This window comes from Rhinopithecus roxellana, chromosome 3, assembly GCF_007565055.1.
Source record: "Rhinopithecus roxellana isolate Shanxi Qingling chromosome 3, ASM756505v1, whole genome shotgun sequence".
In the NCBI taxonomy this organism is placed as follows: domain Eukaryota; kingdom Metazoa; phylum Chordata; class Mammalia; order Primates; family Cercopithecidae; genus Rhinopithecus; species Rhinopithecus roxellana.
The window spans coordinates 96,082,260-96,108,479 of record NC_044551.1 but is presented as its reverse complement, the minus strand read 5'-3'; positions in this window follow the sequence as shown (position 1 = coordinate 96,108,479).

Sequence of the window (26,220 nt, the reverse complement as noted above, 5' to 3'; positions counted from 1 at the left end):
ACATGGTACGATCTCGATCTTGATGTACCGTAGGCAAGAATGGAGAATAGGCCCGACAGGAGAGCACCATGCTAAAGGCAGAAGCGTACATGTGGAGGAGGCAGCGAGTTCTGGTCTGCACCTGACAATCCTGGGAAAGACAAATGGGGGCAACACTGGGGGACATATTGACTGCCAGGTCAATAACTTTAAAACTCCAATAGGTGGTGGGGAGCCACTGCCTGTGAGGTGAGCAGTAAAACAACATAATGAAAAGGCTGAATTGGGGAAAATTAGCCTGGCCAATGTGCGCAATGTGGATTGAAGCAAGAGACCGATGATGGGGGAAAAAATGAAGCAGCTATTTCTGTGTTCCAGATCAGAGCTTCCAACTGGTGTGCCTAGGTTGGACTGCAAGCAGGTCAACTTAATTGGATCCTTGCACCTACCAGTGCAGTCTGGGGCAGGGGTTGGGGGGGTATGGAGTGACCACAGCCATTTGCCTCCAGCCTGGATAAGCCCGGTGGGTTGAATAAATCATGTTATTTCCTTTGTGTGCCATGGTGTGAGCAAGACTGTGGAGCACTAGACTAGTTGTAAAGGTCTGTGTAGGCCAATGACGGTAGCAATGCAAAGAAAGAATGGCTGGTGGAGATGCCATAGGAAGTGAATGCTAGCAATTGACTCTCCCCACAGAAGGAGAAAACAGGCATCCACATTGTCATCCAATGGCTGGAATACCAGTTCTCAAACCCAGGAATAACAAGAGGAAAAACAGGGATGATAGCTGGAAACCTGCAACTTCTCCCAAAAAGGAGTCCCCAAAGAGAGGGGATCAAGTCAACTTTTAGGGTTCAGGAAAAGCCTCTAACAACTGCTCACTGTTGGCAGGTGAAATGCACCTGGATAACACTTCTCTTTGGCTGTGAACACATGACCTATCTCATGTTACAATAGCCTTCACACAATAGCCAGCAGTTGCATCTTCCTGTGTGGGAGATATTACCTCCACCTCCCTTCCGTCCTGCTCTTCGGTACAAAGATTCTTTTCTGAGAAGAAACTCAGGAAGGTACCTCCCACCTGCAGAGGGAAGCTCCAGCTGTGTCCTTTAGCATAACTCTTCCCTGCTCAGCTCTTCCCAGTTCTTCACAACCTTGGAGAAGCAAGACAAGGAACTAATGTCTATTGCTTGAAATATGTCGTGGTTTTTCCCTGGTGGTAGGACTGGCATTTGATACTACTCCAAAGCCATGTTCTTTCATTCACTCACTTCCCTCCATCCCAGTCCCCATGTTGGTAATATCTTCTTGGGCCCCTGGTTGTCTTGCATTTCTGTCTCTTCTACTCTCTCCGACATAATCTAATTGGCACCCTCTGATGGTTCTCTTTCCTGAGATAGGCAGAATGAAGGAGAAATCAATGGTAAGGTGAAGGTGAGACTACTGAACCACGGGGAAGCAGAAGTCACACGTTGCTGGGCCTCCTCAATCAGGGACTCTAGAAACTCCCCTAGACAGAGCACATCCAGATTATACTACTCTTGAATCCTACAGGAATAATGAAGATTTAACATTAGGTGCTCTGCCTTTATTGGGACTCATCTGCATTTGAGGATGCTGGCCTTATGTTATTTAATTTTCCTTTATTAAGTAAAGACCCATGTGTTAGCTCTTTTAAGCTTTGGTAGTAGAAAAGTTTGTCTCTCCTGACAGATGGCCATGCTTTTATAAGTGAATGCAAACTATGTAACTCACCATGTTTCTTTTTATACCTTGGAAGTCAAGATGCTCAGAATTAAGTATGTGCTTTTTTGCATCAGTTTTACAATAATCTATTTCCCTTCATTATGTGCCTTTTATTCTTTTATCCCTATTTTTAAAGTTTTTAGTTCTCTGTTTATCTTTTGCCTTGAGTTCTTTTCTGAAAGTTGAGATGGATGGTTGGATGGATGGATGGATGGATGGATGGATGGTTGGATGGAAGGATGGATGGGTGGATAGATGGATGTATGGGTGGATGTATGGGTAGGTGGTTAGATGATATACAGACAGATGGATAGACAGACACACCAAGTGGACTGAATTGTGAAGGGAAAGACAGACCACAGCACAGTTTCTCCCACTGATCTTTCTTTATGCCATGGGCTTACCTTGTCTTTCAAGCATCTAGGGCTCTCCATGTTTATCAAAACCTTGAGAGGCTGTGCAGCATGGTAATTAAGAGTATGGCTCTGGAATCTGAATCAGGTTCAAATTCCAACTTAGCTATTGTATTTGTGTAAATACAAGAACTTTCTCCTCAGCTTCCTCATCTGTGAAATGAGGATAACAGCATTTCCTACCTCATATAGTTGTTCTGAGATTTCAATTAGACAACATGTGCAAATAGTATATGAGTATTTTGGGCAGAGCACTGCTTTACAAGAATTTGGGATGCTGCATTGTTGTGGTGAGTTAACCAGCCAGTGAAAGGTGAGATTCATGACCATGTGACATCATTTGTCTCCACAGGTGCCTGAGACTAGGGAAATCTGGGGAGAATCGCATGGGGGTGGGATAGAGGGTATCTGTCTCTCAGGGAAGGGCTATTCCTCTGGGCCTTCCCCATGTTGCAGGTGCACCCTAACCATCCCTCCTTTGACCACAAGCCCAAAGAACTTCCCAAAGGACAGGTTGGATTTTGCCTCTCTTTCTCAAAAATGTTTAATTCATTTCTTGCCCTTTAAAATGGTCATGGCTAGGTGTGATGGCTCACGCCTTAATTCCAGCACTTTGGGAGGCTGAGGTGGGAGGATCACTTGAGGTCAGGAGTTCAAGACCAGCCTGACCATCATGGTGAAACCCATCTCTACTAAGAATATAAAAATTAGCCGGGCATGATGGCGGGTGCCTGTAATCCCAGCTACTTGGGAGGCTGAGGCAAGAGAATCGCTTGAACCCAGGGGGCAGAGGTTGCAGTGAGCCGAGATCATGCCCAGCCTGGGTGACAGAGTGAGGTTCCATCTCAAAAAATAAAAATAAAAATAAAATAAAATAAAATAAAATAATCTTCATACTCCTGGGTGTGGACATGAAAGATCCTCCTGGCTGATGCCCTGTACCTCAGAATCTCCTGGGGACCTTTATTTGAAGCCTGCTTCAAGCAGAATGTCTGAGGATGTCCCCAGGCACCCTACAGTTGCAAGGATTTAAGCCACACCTGGTGTAGGATCTGGGCAGAAACACCCCTTGAATGCTCTGACCCAGGCAGGTGGGGACCTCTTCCACTTGCATATATAGGGCCTGTGGGGACAGCCAAGGAGCACCCCAGTCCCACAGTCTTCTACCAACGCTGTGACCACCATGGGGCCTTTGTTCTCAATGGTCTGAGATGAGCACCCCTCCCTCCCCAACTCCATGCAACTTTTCTCATTACTCTATTCAGAATCATTTTCCCTTATAATCTAATAAGATGCTTAAGTGACTGACTTTCCCACTAGCTATTTGAGAACTGGGATTAGCCCATTTATTTTTTATGCCCTTTACTGTATCTGGCATAATACTTTGCAGAGTTAGTAAATGTTCAATAAATGTCTGTTGAAATTGCAAAATCTGGTTTTTGTCATTTATTTTAAAGTAGGAATGTTAGTCAAGTGATTGCTTCCCTCAAGATGGCTTACACTTTTCCTCCAATTATGCAACAGAATGTCTTAAATAGGTTTCCCACATTAGCAGGCACTGGAGTTTAGAGCCATGGGAACCGCACCAGTGGGGAGTGCATCTCTGCAAGCCACATGCCTTTCCTAATGTTCCCCTCTGAAAAGAAAGGAAAGAGCAAAGTCAAATCTACCGAACCAAGACTTTGTAGTGGCTTGGCTTAATGCAGCTGTACCAGTCTGCTTGTCTAAGCATCTCTTTTCTTTGCCCCTGGTTTTTGCCTCCAAACCAGCAGCCAAAAATACAGGCTATGGGAGAACCTGACCCAGGGAGCAAAACCGGAGCATTACAGCCTTTGGAGGGAAAAAGCCTTTTGCCATCTTTGCATGTGTTGTTTTCTCTCTCTCTGTGAAAGGTCAAGACTTCTCAGGCATCAGCTCAATTGATCAACAGATACTTATTGAGCCCTGTGCTAGGGACTATGTTAATGATTTTCTGCAGTGGATCATAATCTCCATTTTAGTAGTATTTATCTCTAAACATTTGTGCCTATTGAAGAAAACCCCTTTGTCGGTTGCAGTGGTTCACACCTGTAATCCCAGCACTTTGGGAGGCTGAGGCAGGTGGATCACCTGAGGTCAGGAGTTCGAGGCCAGCCTGGCCAACATGGTGAAACCCCTTCTCTACTAAAAATACAAAAATTAGCCAGGTATGGTGGTGGGCACCTGAAATCCCAGCTAATTGGGAGGCTGAGGCAGGAGAATTGCTTGAACCTGGGAGGCAGAGGTTGCTGTGAGCTGAGATTGCACCACTGCGCTCCAGCCTGGGCGACAAGAGCGAGACTCCATCTCAAAAAGGAAGAAAATAAAAACTTCTTCAAGGTCTGTGAGGAATCACCCTACTTAAATGAAATGTAGCTTCTATATAAGTAAAGTGATTTACTTACATGGTGATTTACGTGGTTTCAAGGAATGTGGCTTGCAGGGATGTGCGGCCATCATGTGGTTCCCACGGCTCTAAACCTCTTTAATGCCTACTGCGATAGGTTCTGCTGGTGCTCACCAGTGCCCATGTTTCTCCTCTTCAAAGGCCCACAGACTACAACTCCCATATTTCCTTGCAGTGAGGTGGGGCCATGTGACTATATTCTGTTCCTTGGGATATGTACACCCATGTGTGAGCCTCTGTTCTCCTTCCCCATCCACATCAGCCTTGGAGCCCACATGAACTAGCTTGGAGCTGCAAGATGGAACACAGCTACCCATCCTGCAATAGACAGGACATAAATAAAATAGACTGTTAGTTTGTTAAGCCACTGAAATGTGGGGGTCTGTTTGTCAGCACAGCGTTTTGATTGGTACATGGTCTTTCTTTAATTTAGTTGGGGGTTTGATTCGCTTGTTTGTTTGGTTGGTTTAAATTCTTTCTGAAGGGCTCTGTGTCCTCCTTCTCCTTTTTTTTTTTTTTTTTTGAGATGGAATTTTACTCTGTTGCCCAGGCTAGAGTGCAATGGCACGATCTCAGCTCACTGAAACCTCCACCTCCCGAGTTCAAGCGATTCTCCTGCTTCAGCCTCCCCAATAGCTGGGATTACAGCTGTGCACCACCATGCCCAGCTAATTTTGTATTTTCAGTAGAGATGGGGTTTCTCTGTGTTGGTCAGGCTGGTCTCGAACTCCTAATCGCAGGTGATCCACCCACCTCGGCCTCCCAAGTGCTGGGATTACAGGCATGAGCCACTGCGCCCGGCCTCCTTCTCCATTTTTTTTTGAGTGTGACGCAGTGAATCATCTTGAGTAGAAACTCACATGCGTAGGCCCCACTGCTGTCTCAACTCTCCTTCAACATTCCGTGAACCAACTGCAGGTAGTTTCCTTCTTAGTCTACTGGCCCCAGGTCCCACGAAACACATTTTCATGGCTTTATTTCATGTGTCTTTCCCTAGGAAGTTCATCAGGACCTTATTTCAGCTCCTCAAGCCTGGATTATCCTAACATATGCTAATGAAAGGAAATTACACTTTGCAGACAGTAGCTCTAACCCCTGGAGTAGCCGTCACAGCAGCACTCCTTGCAAGCGCTCTATGGCCTGGTTGTCTCCATGCCTCACCTCCCATTCTCTCTCTAGCCTGCTGCAGTCTGGCTTCTCCCACTGCCACTCCAGGGATTTTACTACCAGCAGCACCAACTAACAGACACTCTCCAGTCCTTGATTTTCTTGTGTGAATGGGAGAGGTGAGAGAGCCGCTTGTTCTCTAATCCCAGTGTCTCCCTCCATGCGGGTTGAATTACCTGAATGGTGGCTTTGGGAGGAGGAATGGGGCAGGTATGGTCTTGCCTCTCCCTCTTTTCCTCTTGGGAGCAGCTGTTGTGCAGAGCTGGCATTCTGCCCTTCTCCTCCTCCAGGCCCCCGAGTGAGAGGCCTCACAGGGTTCCAGCACTGCCTGTGCCTCAGCAAGGAAGGAGTCCAGGTTTCACAACTGGGGAGTTCGTTACTGCCGCATACCTCTGCCATAGCCTTCGTGATCAATTTCATCAGTAATGAAGGCGGTGGCCAGTTCTCCAATGGCCTACTCCTGTGTTTATCTCCTAATCAGCTCAGAGTGCAATTAGGGAAAACGGAAAGATTTGTGGAGCTCCCACAAACTTCAGTATGGTTTACCAACCTTCCTTAATTATTACTCCCTTCTCTTGGCTTGTGATCCTAAACCTTGGTTTTCTTCCTAACATGCCCTAGTCTTCAGAGAGGCTTGTCTCCTCTCTCTACAACCATTCCTTAAATCGCAGTGTTTCTTATAGTTCTAGTAATCCTAGACACCGTCTCTTCTCACTGTTCACAGAAATTTGTAGGAGATTCCATCCATGCCTAGGACTTCTTTTCCCATATAGATGCTAGTGACCTTCAGCCTGCATTTTTAAGGCAGGAATCACTCCTGAGCCTCAGACACACATGGCAGCTGCTTAGTGGACAACTGAAACAAAACTCGAATCAATGTATCCAAAACTGAGTTTTTTTTTGGTCATCTTTCCCCACTCTTTTTCCCCCAAAACCTCCATTTCAATGAATGCCATGGTCATCCACCCAGACTTCTGGCCACCATCCCACCCCCTCCCTCAGCTACACCTCCTACATCCAGTCCATCATCTCATTCTCTTGATTTTACCACTTGAATATATTTATTTGATCTGTTTACATCTTTCCATCCCCACATATTACCCTCACTTTCACCTGAGTTACTGCAACACTCAAAAGTGTTACTCTTCCCCTCGAGTTTGCCCTCCAATCTCTTCACCATACTGCTATGATTGCAGTCTTTCCTAAGTGCTTTTTTTTTCATCTCGATTAGAGTCCCTCAGTAACTCCTTACTGATAGTCTTGATCTTCAATACAGCCGACAACATTGGGTCCACATTTTCCTTTTTTTTTTGGAAATGGAGTTTCACTCCGTCACCCAGGCTGGAGTTCAGTGGTGCAATCTCGGCTCACTGCAACCTTCACCTCCTGGGTTCAAGTGATTCTCCTGCCTCAGTCTCCCAAGTAGCTGGGATTACAAAGCATGCCACAAAGCCCAGGTAATTTTTTTTTTTTTGTTTGTTTTTTGAGACGGAGTCTTGCTCTTGTCGTCCAGACTGGAGTGCAATGGTGAAATCTCAGCTCACTGCAACCTCTCCCTCCCGGGTTCAAGCAATTCTCCTGCCTCAGCCTCCTGAGTAGCTGGGAATACAGGTGCCTGCCACAATGCCTGGCTAATTTTTGTATTTTTAATAGAGATAGGGTTTCACCATGTTGGCCAGACTGGTCTCGAACTCCTGATCTCAGGCAATCACCCACCTCAGCCTCCCAAAGTGCTGGGATTACAGGTGTGAGCCACTGCGCCTGGCCAATTTTTGTATTTTTAGTAGAGATGGGATTTCACCAGGTTGGTCAGGCTGGTCTCGAACTGCTGACATCAGGAGATCCACTTGCCTTGGCTTCCCAAAGTGCTGGGATTACAGGTGTGAGCCACTGGGCCTGGCCCCCCATGTTTTCCATCACACCAAGCTATTTACACTCTGGCCCTTTATGCATGTGTTTTCCTCTGCAGCCCCCTATGCCATTCACAACCGAGTTACAGGAGACTTTGTCCCGAATCTTCCCTCAACCCCCAAATTGTGTACAATAAGTTTCGTAGATGTGCTGATAGAGTCCTGTAACTCTACCCTATTCCCATCACAGTGTATTATACCATCCTCTGCACTTGTGTGTATCTCTCCACAGGACTGTATATTTGTGGTGGACTCTGTGTTGCACCATCCCCAAGCCTCCCTTCAATGAAAGATTTGTTGCTCCAGCTGCCAGGAGCACTATAACCTTCAGCTGTCACCCTCCTCAGGAATGGCTTCATTCTGCCCAAGGTCACACCCACTCCTGGGGTAGCCCATATACAGATTCATTTGAGAGTATAAAGGCCTGGTCATCTCAGCCAAACTCAGGATGATTCTGGTAGGCTATTCCAAGTCTGCCTTGGAGCTGACAAATATCTGAAGATCTTTCATGTTACTAAAAGATGAACAGATGGACGGGACCACTCACTCCTATGTAAAAGGTCACTCTCTGGAATCGCAATACATGAAGATAAAATGAAGAAACTAGTTGTATTGCAACAATCATAAGACACTTAAATTAGGTAAATTGAACCTGCACTAAGCTATACCCTTGTGAGATAATAGAAACCTGTTCTATCTCACAGCCAGCTACTTTCAGATCAAGGCAAGAGTTTCTGCTCAGTGTTACATTTTGCCATGTGTTTATGACTGGTCTAGGGTCAGCTTACATCTATTTTATTTAAAGACTAATGGACTTTGGTGAACTGACAGCCTTTCCCCCTCCGGAGATCTGTAGGTAAAGATTTTACCCAGAACACTATAATTTAATGATATAACAGATGTTGGCATATTAAAGAGTAATAATCTGATTTGAATTCAGGTCTTTGTCAAAAGTAATAAAGGATGTACATGGTGGCTTACACCTGTAATCCCAGTGCTTTGGGAGGCTGAGATGGGATGGTGAGGTCAGGAGTTCAAGACAAGCCTGGGCAACATAATGAGAGCCCATCTCTTTAACAACAAAAACAATAATAATAATAATAATAATAATAACTGGGTGTGGTGGTGCACACCTGTAGTCCTAGCTACTTGGGAAGCCCCTTAAGGTCAGGAGTTGTAGGTTACAGTGAGTTATGGTCATCACACCACTGCACACTCTGGCCTAGGCAACTGAGCAAGACCCTGTCTCTAAAAAACAAAAATAAAAAAGCACATAGGTAATATTTCTCAGGACAGAGAGGGAGCTTAGTGTCTTAGTGGACTGGGGCAGGGTTTCACCTTCTTCACAGTTCTCTCATTGAAGATATAGTCTGAGAATTTCCAATCTGAAGTAAATACTTTTGGTGGCAATATGACAATATGTCTGATTATTGTCAAAAGAAGAAATATGGTAGAAATGCAGAACTTTCAGGAAAAAAAACTACAATTGACAAATTGTGATAGAAGCCTATTTAGCTCTTACTGGTCACTGTCACTTGGTAATCTTGTTGCAGACATGGGAAAAATTTTCACTTTTAAAATAGGGCATAAAACATGTAACCCTGAGCTTGGCACTTCTGTATAAGCATTGTCTCTCCCATAGCTTCTTTGGTCAAAGAACCCCAACACAGTTGAGACTTCATGCCTGTTGAAAAAAGCCTAATAGAGGACGGGAAAATTTCCAACAAGCCCCTCATTGGAAGATCCAGTTCTTGGTGGAATTTTTTTTTTTTTTTTTTTTTTTTTTTGAGGAGTCTCACTCTTTTGTCCAGGCTGGCGTTCAGTGGTGCAATCTTGGCTCATTGCAACCTCCACTTCCCAGGTTCAAGCAATCCTCCTGCCTCAGCCTCCCAAGGAGCTGGGACTACAGCTGTGTACCACCACGCCCAGCTAGGTTTTTTTTGTATTTTTGGTAGAGACAGGGTTTTGCCACATTGGCCAGTCTGGTCCTAAACCCCTGGCCTCAAGTGATCCGCCCTCATTGACCTCCCAAAGTGTTAGGATTACAGGGGTGAGCCACTGCGCCCAGTCTTCTTGATGGATTTGAAGGACCTTGGGATCTTGGCTCCATCTTGATATACAATAATGGCTGCATAGTAAACTGTTGGGGCTGCGTTTGCCACAAGTGACCTCTTGAGGATACCTCGGCAGAACACTGCCCTGGCAACCTCCGGCACTGGGCGCGTCCCAACCCGTGCTGTTCTCTGGGCACTCCCTGGATGGGGAGATGCACAGGGACAGGGCTCAGGTGTGGCAGTCTCTGTGAACTCTCTGGTGCTCCCACAGGTGGGCTGGTGCCAGGCTGGCCCCTGAAGCTGCCCATCTTGGCTTCGAGCACTGGGAGGGTTGTGGTGGGAGGAAAGAAGAGCACTAGGAGGCTCTGGAGCAGCAGCCATTTGCTGTGATTTCACCAGACCGTGCCTTCTAGATATCAGCTGCATGTCAAGGCAGACTCTTCCATACTGAGACTTCTGAGACTCTTCCCTACTAACTGTTATGGTGGTTTTGCAGTTTGCTATATTCTGAATGCCCAGCTCTGATCCAAACCCTTCATAGCACACACCAGCCCATTGCTGTGGCCACAAGGAAGCCAGCTTTAGTGTGCCTCCTTCCCCGTAGGGTGGTCTTCAGCTTACAGATTAGACTGTCTTATCACAAGGTCCTTTGAGGGTTTCTTTGGCCTATTTCCTTAAAGGAGGTGTTAATGTTATGTTAGTCTCAGAATTCTACCCATGATGGTGTAGAAAAGCTTTGTGCGTTAGTGTTTGTTTCAACATTATTTCCCTTGTCTCTTTTTAGGGGGTGCTTTTTAAGGAATTGTCCTCCCTCTCAACCCAGAGTAAAAACACAAAACATTAGGCTGAACCCACCAAGCAAGAGGTCATTCCCAGTTTTAATCCTACAGAGTGCTAACTGGACCGTCCTTGATGCCAACACGCAGGCGTGACCCTCTGTCCTGGTGGCCCGCTCCAGGGACCATGTCACTTGTCATGTGAAGGCCATTTCTTTCCCACCAAATGCTTGCTCTCTTCATCCAAAGTGCTCTGCACGTTGATGTCAAATATCTGCCAAAGAAAATGAGAAGGTGTCCAGCCAGAAAGCGTGTGCTCAATTTTGAACAGTTCACAGACTTTTAAAATGTGTTCCTTTTTTTTTTTTAAGCCTTACAAGAGGGAAGATAAGGAAGTCGGACTCTCTGCTTATTCATCCAGTCCGGGAGTGTGTGCAGGTGGCTGTTGGAAAGTTTTCACTACAATTTACTACAGTTTCCAGGGAGTTTCAGACCCATGAGTGTGGGACGTGCAGTAAATGCCAATGCCGGGCAGGGAGAAGCCACAGAGAGCTAATGACCCATTGTCTTTGTCTGTCGCGTGGTCTGCTGGGACCAGGCCCTCTCTAGGAGGGAGCCCTGGCTCTTGGCAGCAGCCCTTCAGCTGCTCCGTCAGCCACTGGCAGCCATCCTGGGGACACAGGCACTTCTGTGTCCCTTCCCTCCCGCTAACTCCGCCAGGGGCTAAGAGACTGACCCCGGAATCAGCAGCAGCTTTCAACTTGAGCTTTTGTGATAGAACAATAGTTAACTATGGCTTTCAAAGGAACTCGGAGGCAGCTCCTTTCACAGTGGGATTTCCTTCCTTGTGGGTTTTCCCAGCTGTCTTTGTCTCGGGTCATGTCTAACAGATGTCGGAGGCCTTGGAGAGCCTTCCGAAAAACCAGTGACAACTAGACCTAGGGGGCCTTCCGGGAAAAGTGCCTCAAGGGCCCTTCAGGGGTCAGCTGAAGCCATGGCAGGAACAACATTGGCAAATCGCAGGATAGCACTGGCCTCTCCCTCCTCCTCTGTGAAGGGGTGCTGTGGAGCACTGTAGGGGAGATTGAGGAGATTGCTTGGATGCTGCTGTTGGGTGGAGACAAAAAACAAATTCCGGGAATCCCTCTTTTTTTTTTTTTTTTAATATTTTGCATTTTTAGTCTCAATTTTATTTATTTCTGCTTTGATCTTTATTATTATTTCTTTCCTTGTACTACTTTTGGGTTTGATTTGTTCTCACTTTTCTTTTTTTTTTTATTATACTTTAAGTTCTAGGGCACATGTGCACAATGTGCAGGTTTGTTACGTATGTATACATTAGCCATGTTGGTGTGCTGCACCCATTCACTCGTCATTTACGTTAGGTATATCTCCTAATGTTATCCCTCCCCCCGGGAATCCCTCTTTTAAAGCCTGCCTGGTAAACTTAGAAATAACTCCTCAAGCATGGAAAACACGAAACTGCAGACTATGGGTGTTTTGGAACGAATCTGATAAACCTGATATATCCAGATCAGAGTCATCCTTCAAAAGGGTTCCCTGGGAATCAGTTGTACTCATTTCAATTATGGTTTCACTGCCTCATACATAATTGAAACTCCCCTTTTGGAATTGTTTTCTGAATTAGTCAATTCAACAATTAATAGTGAAAAGGTTGCCAACAACTCAAAGGGCTAATAATAGAGAATGAGTAAGTAAAGAATGCCATATTCTATGGTCATTAGAATATTCTTTGCAAAAACTGTGAGACTAAGGTAAAATATAGAGTGAGAAAGAAATACATGAGTATACATAAATGCTTTCTAATTTAGAAAAAATATAAAGTAGACACAAAGATTAGACAGGACGAAAATACCCCCAAATGCTAACAGTAGCTGTGGAAAGCCAGTGGAATTATAGGTAATTAATTTACTTTCTTCCATTTTGCAGGTTTGGTAGTGTGATTATTTACCCATGTAATGAAAAAATGTGCAATTTTTTTTTTTTTTTTTTTGAGATGGAGTCTTGCTCTGTCCCCCAGGCTGGAGTGCAGTGGCACAATCTTGGCTCACTGCAAACTCTGCCTCCCAGGTTCACGCCATTCTCCTGCCTCAGCCTCCTGAGTAGCTGGGACTACAGGCGCCCACCACCACGCCCAGCTAACTTTTTGTATTTTCAGTAGAGATGGGGTTTCACTGTGTTAGCCGGGATGGTCTCGATCTCCTGACCTTGTGATCCACCCGTCTTGGCCTCCCAAAGTGCTGGGATTACAGGCATGAGCCACCTCGCCCGGCCCAAAAATGTGTAATTTTTAAGAAGTCTTCTGAAAATTATTGCCTGGGAAAAATAGGCAATAATTTTCTCCTTTAATAGGTCTAGGAGAAAATCAGTCTTATCAATTCATAAGGGCAACTTACTTTGGGTGAAAATTGCTATTATGGAATTAATTGCATCTTCTCTGACTTTTGGCTATTTCTAAAAGCCAGATCTCCTTTAGAAACTGGTAAAATTTGCCACCACTGAATATTTCCATGAGGGCATATGCATTTTTGCCTTTTATTCAGGAATATATTCCCAGGCCCTAGCATGGTACTGGACATATAGTAGGACTCAATAAATAATTGCCGAATGGATGAACAGGCTGTAGATGGTACAAGGGGCTAGGATGTAGAACAGAGAATGGAGACCGTAGAGTGAAAAGGCCAGTCAGAGAATGAAATCTTCAGAGAGGTTTGGCAGGTACAACTGTGATGCATACCACAGGGCTCTCCAGATCCTCCCAGGTTCCCCCTATTCTCCTGCTTGTCTCTCCTCCGACACCTGCCACTCTTCCTGGAGGACTGCCTTTGGACTCTGGTAATATATTTGCCTGTCAATGAAGAGCAGAGAGTACTAGGGGATTCTTTCCCCCAGGTAGCCCCACACTCCTGAGATACCCTGTGGGATTAGGGTGAAGCTGTCCCCCCGGGACTTTGCCTAAAATCACACCTTTCCTTGTGTCAGGATCTGCCTTTGAGAAACATGACCCCAGACAACAATACTTTTGTTTATTTGTTTATTTTTGCAATGGAGTTTCACTCTTGTCACCCAGGCTGGAGTGCAATGGCGTGATCTCGGCTCACTGCAACCTCCGCCTCCCAGGTTCAAGTGATTCTCCTGCCTCAGCCTCCTGAGTAGCTGGAATTACAGGTGCCCGCCACCATGCTTGGCTAATTTCTGTATTTTTAGTAGAGACGGGGTTTCATCACGTTGGCCAGGCTGGTGTCAAACTCCTGACCTCAAGTGATCCGCCCACCTTGGCTTCTCAAAGTGCTGGGATTACAGGCATGAGCTACCATGCCCAGCTGACAATAATACTTTTAGCAACAGGAAGGCATAGCATTTATGGTCTGCATTCTGTGCATCAGGAACTGTTGTGATGCCTTAGTGAATTATTTCAGGGGGTGCTCTCAAGGACCAATGGAAGAGGGGCCATTATTATCCCCGTTTGCACTTGAGGAAATGAAGGCACAAAGCTTCTAAGTAACTGGCCTTTATACATTTAAATACTAGTCCCACCTTGCATGGGACATTTCTGTTCGTCTTCCATTATGACGGATAATTTTACGTGTCAACTTGACCAGCTAAAGGGATATCCACAAAGCTGATAGAATATGGGTGTGTCCCTGAGGTGTTTCTGGAAGAGAGCAGCATTTGAAGCAGTCGACAGAGTAAGGCAGATCATCCTCACCAGTGCAGACGGCATTATTCAATTTACTGAGGGCCCTGAAGGAACAAAAAGTCACAGACAGGATAATTAATCTACTTTTTTTTGTATTTTCTGTCCTTCTGGAGCTGGGACCTCCATATTCTCTGGTTTTCAGACTTTGGATTCCTGGTTCTCAGGCCTTCAGACTCACCCTGAATCCCACCCCTGGCTCTCCTGGTTCTCCAGCTTGTGGATGGCAGACTGTGGGACTTCTCGACCTCCATAATTATGCGAGCCAATTCCCGCAGTCAATCCCCTCTTATTTGTCGATGCTTGTAGTATTGGTTCTGTTTTTCTGGAGAACCTTGACTGACAAGTCCATGAAGGGGCTGGAACTCCTCTTGGGGTCCTCTCCCAGAGGGTGGGATGGGTTAGGAGCCCCATGAGGAGCATGGGGGAGTTGCCCAGCCCAGTGTGGACACAGCAAAAGTGAAGCTGTCCTCATAGGCTTAGCAAGAATTCTGGACAGAAATAGAGTTGTAATTAAGCATGAGTCAGGCCCCACTGTGGCCCGCTTCCTTGTCACTGAGCACCGTGGAGCACTGGATCCTGATCATCTGAGTCCCTGCTGTTCTTCTAGACAGGATTTCTGAAGTTAGACTTATAAGGCATTTGTTTAAGAATTGCCTAAGATGTTTTCCATATCCTGAATTCCAGCAAAAACAGCTCACATCACCCAGTTTGAGGACCCCCACAAAGGAATGGAATAGTTTCTCCACTTCCTGGTCCCATGACTTCACCCACCCCCCCAACTCTTGAACCAATCAGTGGTCCTCACACTTCAGCCCACTCCAAAACCCAAAACCCTTAGAAATCCTAGCCCCAAACTCCTTGAGGGAGACAGATTTGAGGTCTCTTCCCATCTCCTCCTTTGGCAGCCCTACGATTAAACCTCTTTCTCTGCTGTAGCCGGGTGTCTCGGTGTATTGATTTGCCCTGCACATCAGACAATGAATCTATTACAGTTACAAAAGCAGAATCAGGAAGGGTCACCAAAAAAGTCCCCATATTTGTGAATGGGAGCAAAAGAAGCAGTATTTAAGAGGCAACCCAAGGTCTGTCTGCTGAGGACATGCTGGGGAGAAGATGGGAAAGCCTGGCTCCTCCCGCTGAAGCTACATTCTGGTCTTTGTGGACAGCCGTGGGTCCACCTCCAGGGAACATCTCTTTTGGTCTTTAAGGAGCCAGAATTGGAGGAAACATGTGGCATGTGATGCCTGTTTCCTTTGGCAAGATAATTTTGCTGGTAGAAGTGAGATGATTTAACTTGAATCCAGGGTTATGTTCAAACATTCTTTTGGCTTAACACTTGGACTTTATCCAGTCCATTTTGGTTGAGTTAAGGAGTGGATGAATGTCAATGAAGACAGTTCCCCAAGGGTGAGTGAGATCTTTATCAGCCCAGGCTATCAGAGGAAATGACAATATGATGAGAATGGCATTCCTGGAGGTTCGATCCACTTTGATGCACATTCATGGAGCACCTGTTGTGTGGAGGTGTTGGGCTGAGTTATGCAGGGAGTGGATGCAAAGGTACAGGGAGGGAAGTAGAGAGACAAGCCCAAATAGGACTGTTACTCCAAGTAAAAAAGGTGAGAGTTGGAAGAGGTGTCAGGCAAGAGTTACAGAGGCTCAAAGAAGAGTGAAGTCACACTCATTTAGCAGGGACATTCATTAGGAAAGGCGATCCAGAGGAATTTGAGTTTGCCATGAAAGAAGTAATATTTCAATGGAAGAGGATGTAGGAGTGAAATCCAATTAGGATGGGAGGATGTGGGCATCAAGAAAACAGAATAGGCTGGATGTTGTGGCTCATGCCTGTAATCTCACCACTTTGGGAGGCTGAGGTGGGCAGATCACAAGGTCAAGAGATCCTGACCATCCTGACCAACATGGTGAAACTCCAGTCTCTACTAAAAATACAAAAATTAGCTGGGCATGGTGGTGCATGCCTGTAGCCCCAGCTACTTGGCAGACTGAGGCAGGAGAATCACTTGAACGCCGGAGGCGGAGGTTGCAGTGAGCCAAGCTCACGCCATTGCACTCCAGCCTGGCTGCAGAGCAAGACTCTGTCTCAAATAAATAAATAAATAAATAAATAATTCAGAAAACAGAATAAGGCCAGGGTGAGAAGTCTAATTTGATTGGCACGTGGGTGCTAAAGAGAGGTAGCTGTGGACTTTAAAAAAGTTTTCATTGTTGTGATGAATTTGAACGGATCTGTTTTTATATTTTTGCATGGTCCTCTTTGAGAGGCTGGAACTGGCCGGAAGTACAAGTAACTCTTGTGAATGTAAATAAAATGGTGGCAGCTTCACCCATGCCCTGGACCCCATGAACTCTCTTATCACTGAGCTAAAATACCTGTTTGAATTAGAATAGCCTTGGGAGGTATTAAAGGATATGAGCTAATAACAGTTCGGCCCCAAATGTAACCTTGGCAACAGTTAAAAACATAAACTGAACATTGTTCTGTGCCCAGTTAAGCATAGAATAACAGTGTGGAAATGGAAATTTATCCGCAAGCATGTAGCTTATAAGTTGCAGGTTAATTATGAAGCTGAGTGTGGCAGGTCATATTTTCCAAAGATGGCTGCAGCAACATCTCCCATCCCACATCCTTTTCAGGAAGACGACCTTCCCACTCACCCATCAGGAGGGGGAATTTGTTTCTCCACACCCTGGAATCTGGGTAGGCCAATGGTTGCTTTGATAAATAGGATACAGTGGAAATATCATTGTAACAGTTCTGAGCCAAGCCTTCACTGGCCTGGCAGCTTCTGCTTCCTGAGCTTTGAAACACCCACTCCTAGGATGCTCCACTGGAGTGAAACACCCTGTATGAGAAGCTCAAGCCACAGGGAGAGGCTCATGTATGTCAACAGCCCTTCTGAGCCATCATCCACTGCTGGCCATGTGAATGGGCCTTATAGGACATCCAGCCCAGTTGAGCCTTCAGATGAACACAGTCTCAGCTGATGTAATATCAGGCTGCAACCACATGGGAGGCTTTGTGCAAGAACCACTCAGCTGATCCCAGCCAACCTCCAGAACCATGGGAGATCATAACAACAAATTGTTTATGCTGTTAAGTTTGCACTCCACAGTAGTTACCTAGAACACCAAGATCAGAAGTTAGGTTGTAGGCTAAGGATAGCTGTGAATGCAGGCCCACGGCCATGAAGGGGATGGGGCAGTGAAATGTCAGTGGTCAGGGGGCATCTAACCCCATGACTGGCAAGACTCTCTAGGGTGAACGCCCACAGTGCGGGAATGGGTGAGAGGATGTAAGCCTGGATTCTGGCAGTTGCTAAAGACTGTTTTCTCAACAGCAAAGTGAAAATAAATCCTCATAGGGTGGTTATGAGGATTAAATGAGATAGTGCAAATGAGAGCACTTTATAAACTTTTGCTGGAAGGTATCATAATGATTTCTGGCAGATGTTTGAATGTTAATGATGTTAGTATCTGAAGATCACACATCCTACAAATCTTTATTACGAATGTGTTTCTCCTTGGATGGGTCTGCTGCTCATGGAAACCCCAAAAGGCAATTCTTAAAACATAGATCCCTTGTACCTGGGAGTACTGTAATGTTTTCTATATCCATTCACTCATTCATTTCTTCATTCATTGAATAATTACTTGAGTGCTAATTACATGCCAAATAGTGCTCTAGGCACTGAGCATAGAGCCGTGAACAAAATACAAATAGTCCTTCCCTTTTGGAGTCTGTAGTCTAGATTTCCTAATCATAGTGTTTATAGTATGATGTTGCTTGTTATAAACTATTGGGACAGTATGTTGTGGTAGTTAATGGTATATGTTTGGCCGTGAGGAGGGGGTCAGATAGACCTGAATTTACATTCTGATTCCACTGCTAACCAACTGTGAGACTTTGGCAAGTCACTTAAGCTTTCTGTACCTCTGTTTCTTCATTTGTCCAATAGTATAATAATAAAAATAATAATCATAACAACCTACTTCAGAGGCTTGTTATGAGGATTGAATGAGTTAATATAGCAGTCCCCAACCTTCTGGGCACCAGGGACCGGTTTCAAGGAAGATAATCTTTCCGAGGTGTAGGGTAAGGTGGAGGGAATGGTTTTGGGATGAAACTGTTCCACCTTAGACCATCAGGCATTGATTCTCATAAGGAGCATATAACCTAGATTCCTTTTATGCACAATTTGCAATAGGGTTCATGCTCCCATGAGAATCAAATGCCACCGCTGATCTGACAGGAGGCAGAACTCAGGGGGTAATGCTCGCTCACCACCACTCATCTCTGGCTGTGCAGCCTGGTTCCTAACAGGTCACAGACCACTACTGAGTTAATACATGTAGAGGACTTGAAAAAAGGGCTTGGAACAATGACTGCCTAGAGAAATCTGTGTCACAACAAATGTTATGTATCATTACCAATGTTAAAAATGTTGTTGGCCAGGCACAGTGGCTCACGCCTGTAATTCCAGCACTTTGGGAGGCCGAGGCGGGCAGATCATAAGGTCAGGAGATCGAGACCATCCTGGCTAACATGGTGAAAACTCGTCACTACTAAAAATACAAAAAATTAGCCGGGCGTGGTGGTGGGCGCCTGAAGTCCCATCTACTTGGGAGGCTGAGGCAGGAGAATGGCATAGACCTGGGAGGCGGAGCTTGCAGTGAGCCAAGATCATGCCACTACACTCCAGCCTGGGTGACAGAACAAGACTCCGTCTTAAAAAAAAAAATGTTGTTAATCATTATTACCTATGTTATTGTTTTATTTCAATGGGAAATAATTTTCCTTTATTAATTCTTGTTTTATGATCAATAGCACATATTCTATTCTGTTCTGTTCTATTCTATTCTTTTGTGGTAACTTTTCCCTTCTTTTCTTTATAGCTTCTTTCTTTCTTCTCTTCTCTTCTTTTTTTTTTTTTTTTTGTGCTGTGGAAAGAAGCATTATAGATGTTCATGACATTAATTTATCTGCCAAAGTGATCCATGGGTTGGAAGTTTGAGAAATCTAGTTTAAATTAGCCCTTAACAAACTTGTAATATTATAGATTGTATTAAAGATTGTTTAATCAATATTTGAAACTAAAATAACGTTTTTACTTGTTTCCCTGAGGATGTAACTCCAAGAAAGTCGAAGGCAAGCAGAAATTCTATGAAAGTGGGTGAGCTGGGACCAGAGGATCCAGAGGATGCTATTCACACTGTCATCTAAATGAGAGTGTCTCATGGCCCACAATATAAGAAGGGTCCTCTAGAGTTACTTAACGTGGAGGATTTGGTGGACCTATCTTAGAAAGCCAAGGAAAACAGTACTGACTATGCTTCCTCAAGAATCAAAGACAGTTTTAGAGAAAGTAGAGTCCTAAAATCTACTGAGTTGGATGTATCAGTGAATAAATAATGAAAAACTCAAGTAAGAGACTTCCTATTAGGTAAAAAAAAATCCCAAATTAGGCAATTCTGAGTGGGCGTGACATCAACTTGGTCATCAGGTATGTAGGTTCTTTTTGTCTTTCTTCTACCCCGCTCAGAGTGTGGCTTTTTTCCTCAAAGTCTGTCTCAAGATACAAAATGGCTGCTGGAACACCAGCCGTCATGTCCACATTTCAGGCAGGAAGGAGGAGACATGGGTGGAACCATGAAAGAGCTCACCTCATAGCTGAGTCAGCCCTCTTTTAGGAACTTTTCCAGAGGCCCTATCCAACAAGTTCCACTTGCATCCCATTGACCACTTTGGAGTTGAGAAATTGTTGCATTCCTAGGATATTGTGCTTTTCTGAGACGGACTAGGCTGAAGCCTCTGTGATGACTTTGAATGCTTCGGGAGGGGCTGCAGTGAATGCTCTGTGTTGGCTGAGACTTTGCCCCTAAGTTCCTTTGAAGTCAAAACTCATCAAATACAATATAAAATATCTGAAGTACTTAATTATAATGACACTTCAAGTCTTGCAAGTAGGGAATCTGTCTCTGATTTCAAATAAGAATCATAAATATTTAAACAGTCTTTGTCTGCTTCTCCTTTCTTTCTAATTCCCTCCCACCCATCCTCCTACCTCATCCCGAACCTGAATTCCTGGATTAATTTTTAATCGTGATAGTTCCGGGAAGAGAATCTTAGCTTCTGTATTTTTTTCTTTTGAAGTTGCTCTATTCCGTGTTAGGTTGCCTCACACATTCCACTCCTGGAATTTCAGATGATGTTTTATGAGGGTTGTTTGTATGAATTTTATGTCAGGAAGCCAGAAGAGTAACCGCTGCCTCAGAATGAGCACAGGACTTTTGAGTTTAGATCCTAAATCAGATCACTTTATCTATTTAATTAGAATTAAATGTATTCCCAACAAGTTTTTACCTAATGTACAAAATTAGGCATAATTAAAAATAAAAATGTTAGGGCTAAAAATCCCACTTGCTAGATAGATTTTCACAGGCAATTATCTTTCTTCCTCTGACTTATCAAAAGGAAATCACAATGATGCTTCTTCAGAATAATACTGTGTTGAAATGTCATGGCCATTTGCCAAATGCTTTGAGATCCACCATGAAAAACGTTACAAACCTCAAGTGTCATTGTTATTAAACACTGTCATTTTAACACGGCTTTTAGCATTTCCGTCCTCTCTCCAATGCAATGGGAGCTGTAGGTGTTATCTCTAGATTCAAGGGACAAGTAACTGACTAATATAATAACACACTCTTGTTGCATACTCCACCCAACAAATAATTGCGGAAGAGATGTATAGGATGGGTGCTAACACATGCAATATTCATCATGGATGGATTTTGCTTTCTTCCTCGAAGATTCTTTTTACAAGAACTTGTTTAAACAGTGCCAGTGTGGCGGTTGTATGAAACTTCAAGTCTGACTGGCTGCTTAGAGAGGCTTTCTTCAAGTTGACCTGGTGTTTGCATTGCCTTCTTCGTATATCCCTAAAGGAACTGGGCACAAAAACTATCCTTTTAAGATATCATCTCTTGCTGACACTGCCAAGGAAGTGCAATGAATAGTGTTTGTAGACGAAGATCATCCGAGATGTAACAGATCCAAACACTGGACTCTAGTCTCTGCTTCATCACTAACTTGAGTCTCTTGAGAAAGCCACTTTGATCTCTCTAGATTTTACTTTTCTCACTTATGAAATGGAATGATCTCTTCCAGCGTCATGAATTTTTAAGCTTACGAAGCCCTGAGCTTTACTAATTCTCTGCGAAATCTATCTGCCCGTGTGAGAACGGGTGGGGCTACCATTTTGTTTCCTGTGGTGTGACACAGTTTGTTTCATGATGACTGTTCACTTTTGGTTTGTGATCAGCCTGACTCAATGATTAACATTGAGTCAAATCAAATCCCATGGTGTCTTAAACTTAGTACATAAAAAATGACTGCCATTTGGTAGACCATAACAAAACATTTTTAAAACCTAAATGGTGCTGAGAAGTGGGTGGAGATGGAAGAGAAGTAGGCAGTACAGATGTTTTTCTTTTGAACTAATCTCTGCATCTGGAGGGCAAGACGTCCAGCTTTCCATTACTAATTCCTGATTCAACAACACAGATTTAACGTTCAATCTGTGAATAGATTTTTATGGATTAAAAAAAAATGAGGATGCAAATAGAGTGAGGTCCTTAGAGATTAAAAATGGTCATATGGTTTTGTCTTTGTTATTTGTGTTTAAATTATAGTGCTTTGGTGAGCAGAGATTACTCAGTTTGTAATCAGAGGAAGGAGTTAGCTGAACTCTTGTTTATTTCTTTAACCTAGAAGATGTTTTTGTAAACATGTAGCTTCTTTAAAATCTCCTGGGCTTCAGAAAGGCCTCGGATTTAGTGGAAGATTTATGGGCACGCCTCCCCCTACTGGGCACCATCTACAACTGCTTATTTTATGGTCCCTGCTGATCAAGGTGGTGGATGGTGGTGGGGGCGGTGGTGGGGGTCCCTGGAAACAGGTATCTTGAAACTGTAACTCTCGTTCAGGAGGTGGGGAAAATAAAGATAGGGGTGTGTGTGCGGGTGTGTGTGCGTGTACGTGTGTGTTTTCTACCAGACTGGAATAATATAATAGATAAAATGATGGAAGTTAGCAAAGAAGAATTTAACTGAAGGAGAGGTATTATGTAGGAAAAATCATGAGACTGCAGTTGGAAAGCTAGGTTGGAGCTCCTTGTGGAAGAGTTTGCATGACAAACTACAAAGCGGGGAGCCCCTGAAGCTACTTTGGAATACAGGAATTCACCTGTTTATTTACCTACTCAGCTGCCGTGCTTTGAGCCCTTCCCACAAGCCAGCCATTTGCTAAGTGCTGTGGACCAGGCAAAGCTAAACATCACTTGGATCCTGACTTCAAGCAGCTTAGAGTCTACTAGTTGATATTAGATATATATGTAAGTAACCATAACAAAAATAGAAAGTGGTGTATCATGTGAAGTAAAAACTGGGAAGCAAGAGGGATTGCTTCCTGCAGGGGATGAGAGCAAAACGTAATAGAAGACTTTCAGGTGAACGGAAGGTTGATCTTGGCAGTAAGGATCTCTTACTCAAGTGCTGAAGACTTGAGTAAGAGAAGCCACTTAGAAGTTACCAATATTTTTTCTATATCATCTTATATTGAATATATGCAATTTTAAAATGTAACAATTTAGATTGCTTATATGTATGGAATAATACATAGAATGTATGTGGATAAACAAATTGCAGTGTATTCATACAATGGAATACCAATTTACAGCCATAAAAAGGAACAAACTACTGATTCGTGCATCAACATGGATGAATCTTTTCCCATGTTATCCTGAGTAAGAGAAACTGGAGGTGAAAGAGGAAAGCCTGTATGTTTCTATTTATACAATGAAGTTCTTAGAAATCAGATCAGGGGTTGACTAGGGTGTGGCGGTGGGGTGTTGATTGACTGAAAATGAGCACAGGAAACTTTCTAAGGAGATATTCTATGTTTTAAATGGGGCATTGATTACATGGATAAATATATTTGACAGAATTTATCCACTTCCTCTTAAAATTTGTGAAGTTTGTTGTGTACGTTGTACCACAGTAAAGTTTACTTAAAAATTAGGAAATGATAAAGCCTAAGAAGTAAGTATGGTCAGCAAGGTCCTTAATTTGCAATTGATCATTTCTAAACTATGTTAATTCATGAACTATGTTAAAATAGTTTAGTAAATATACTTACTCTAATAAAGAATTGTGTTTTTATGCAAAGCAAAACAAAAAGAGATATGGTGGATAAACTGAGTCAGTTTCACTTATTTCCTGAAGGAGTGAATGGAGAGAAGGAAGTAAATGAAACATATAGAGAAATAAATGACAGCTGGAGAATTTACTAGAATTGGTGAGATACATGGTTCCCCAGATACAGAAAGTACAGTAAGCACCAACTAGATAAATAAAAATGTTTATCTCCATTTGTAGATTTAATCTACCACAGAAAAATAAGAAACAGTGGGAATTTCAGTGGAAATAAATAAGAAACTAATGAAACTAGAGAACTAGAGAAAATTGAGCGGTAATGTGAAGATTGATCAACAGTTTCTCCAATCAAAACTTTCAAATGCTTCCTAAATATGCCCAAATTTTATTATTCGTGGTACTTTTATTTGAAAATCAGAGTCAGGTTTTTTTGGTTTTGGCTGAGCGCAAAGGCTCACGCCTGTAACCCCAGCACTTTGGGAGACTGAGGCAGGTGGATCGCCTGAGGTCAGAAGCTCAAGACCAGCCTGGCCCACATGGTGAAACCCCGTCTCTACTAAAAATACAAAAACTAGCCAGACGTGGCGGCACATCCCTGTAGTTCCAGCTACTTGGGAGATTGAGGCAGGAGAATCTCTTGAACTTGGGAGACAGAGGCTGCAGTGAGCTTAGATTGGGCCATTGCACTCCAGCTGGGGCCACAGAGTGAGACTCTGTACCCTCCTCCCCAAAAAAAGCAGAAAAAAAAAAGGCAGAATTAGGTTTTCTCTGGTCTCTACAAAAAGTCACTTTTTCAAACGAAGCTTGAAATAGACTGGAAATTGTAAAGAGAGTTTTAGTAGGTCTGAAGAGCAGTTTGATTTTCCATGTAAGTGAAAATTGAAAGGATATTCCTTGATAGGCAACATTTCCTACAAAATCTTGCTATAGAAATAGATATAGTGGGATATTTTGTTTTCTTCTGTATAGGAAACATAAAGATGGCAAACATTCTATAAACCAGGAAAGTTGTTATAAAAGTGAAATTGTGATAAAAGATCACAAGTAGATTTGAAGCTGCTTAAAAATAGAATAGGGAACCTTGCCATGGGTTGATGGTAATGGAAATACTTTGCTTTGGACATCTAATTTTATTATTCTGTAATCATTTACATAATATCTGCTTAAGCCATGCATTCATGTGTGTTGCACTCAGATTTAAGGGATAATTTTGTTTGCTATAAATAGACAAGAAAGGAGAATAGGAAGAGATGAAGAAAAAAAAGGCGGAACAATAAAGTCAGGGACACAGTATCTTCTCTTATGCCTGCCTGTGTCTGCATCCTTGTCTTTATTTAGTCCTGCCGTTGGCAGGCAGCCCAGAGACCACAGGTTCAGTTATTAAGCAAATTCCTTACCAATGACTCTGAGAAGGGATTTTGGTTATGTCTAATCTGGAAGAAATGTGATAATTTCCATCCAACTGTCAAAGCTCTGCTGAGGTTAGGGTGCCCATCAAGGCCATTCAACATTGCCATTCAACATTCTAAAAGGGAATGAATCTCTTGCCTCCTTTTCTCTAAAACAAGAGTTTCAGGGCACAGTCTGCCTTTTCTTTTTTTGAGATGGAGTTTTGCTATTGTTGCCTAGGTTTGAGTACAATGGTGCAATCTCAGCTCAGCGCAATCTTGGCTCACTGCAACTTCTGCCTCCTGGGTTCAAGCTATTCTCTTGCCTCAGCCTCCCGAGTAGCTGGGACTACAGGCATGCACCACCATGCCTAGCTAATTTTGTATTTTTAGTAGAGATGGAGTTTCTCTGTGTTGATCAGGCTGGTCTTGAACTCCCGACCTCAGGTGAATCCACCCGCCTTGGCCTCCCAAAGTGCTGGGATTACAGGTGTGAGCCACCTCGCCCAGCCCAATCTGCCTTTGAACTGATCAAAAGTGTATGGAGTTAATTTCTCTTCCCTGAAAAGGGCAGCTTGTTTCCAGACATGCAGTGTGAACCAAGAGGGAGAAGTTCTGAATCCTGTGTGAACGAGCTCCCATAGATTCCATACCATCTCAGATTTTTATTTACTTTTATTCAAGAATTCCCCTTCCATTGCTCATCAGTCAATGGTGTCATTGTAAGAAATTTACGTAATTATATTATTGGCTTGGTGACAAGAAAGAAGTGCATAAGCAGTATGTTCTCTTCTTAAGGGTAAACCCTTAAAAAAGTGTACCTTCCTTAGTTTAAGTCTCTTAGCAAGGCAATTTACTTCTGCAGAAGGGCGCCACTTGTGTCAATCAAGATTGCAAGAGCACAGGGAACAAAGACTAGGGGGTTTTTATATCCTTAAGGCAATCCCTACCTCTGTGTTCCTCCCCCATGGGCTGGGGTCAGACTGTACAATCTAAACTGACTCGATTGGTTACTGGTACGTATTTTTCTAAATATAGAACAGGAGGGGATACGAGGTACAGAGCTGGAGTGTGTGAGATGTGTAGTTTTGGGGTAACAATGGGTTCAGGTAATGAAGGAAACAGATGTGAGTTATTGATTGGAGCTGATGGGAAGGGGGTAGGCTGTTTACAGTAACTAGGGGCAAGGAGGAACAGGAAAGTTGAGTTTGAGAACAAAAGACAAGGAAGTTAGCAGGCTAAATTTCTGAAGAGGAACTCAGAGAAATTCATTGTATCTTACAATGTCTTGTAGTAATTCTGGATATTGACTTCTTCCAACTTCAAGGCTTATTGTTGCTGTTTGCTTGTCTATTTGTTTAGTGTCTTGGCCAAACCTTTTTAGTAAAGTCTACTTTCGCTGCTGTG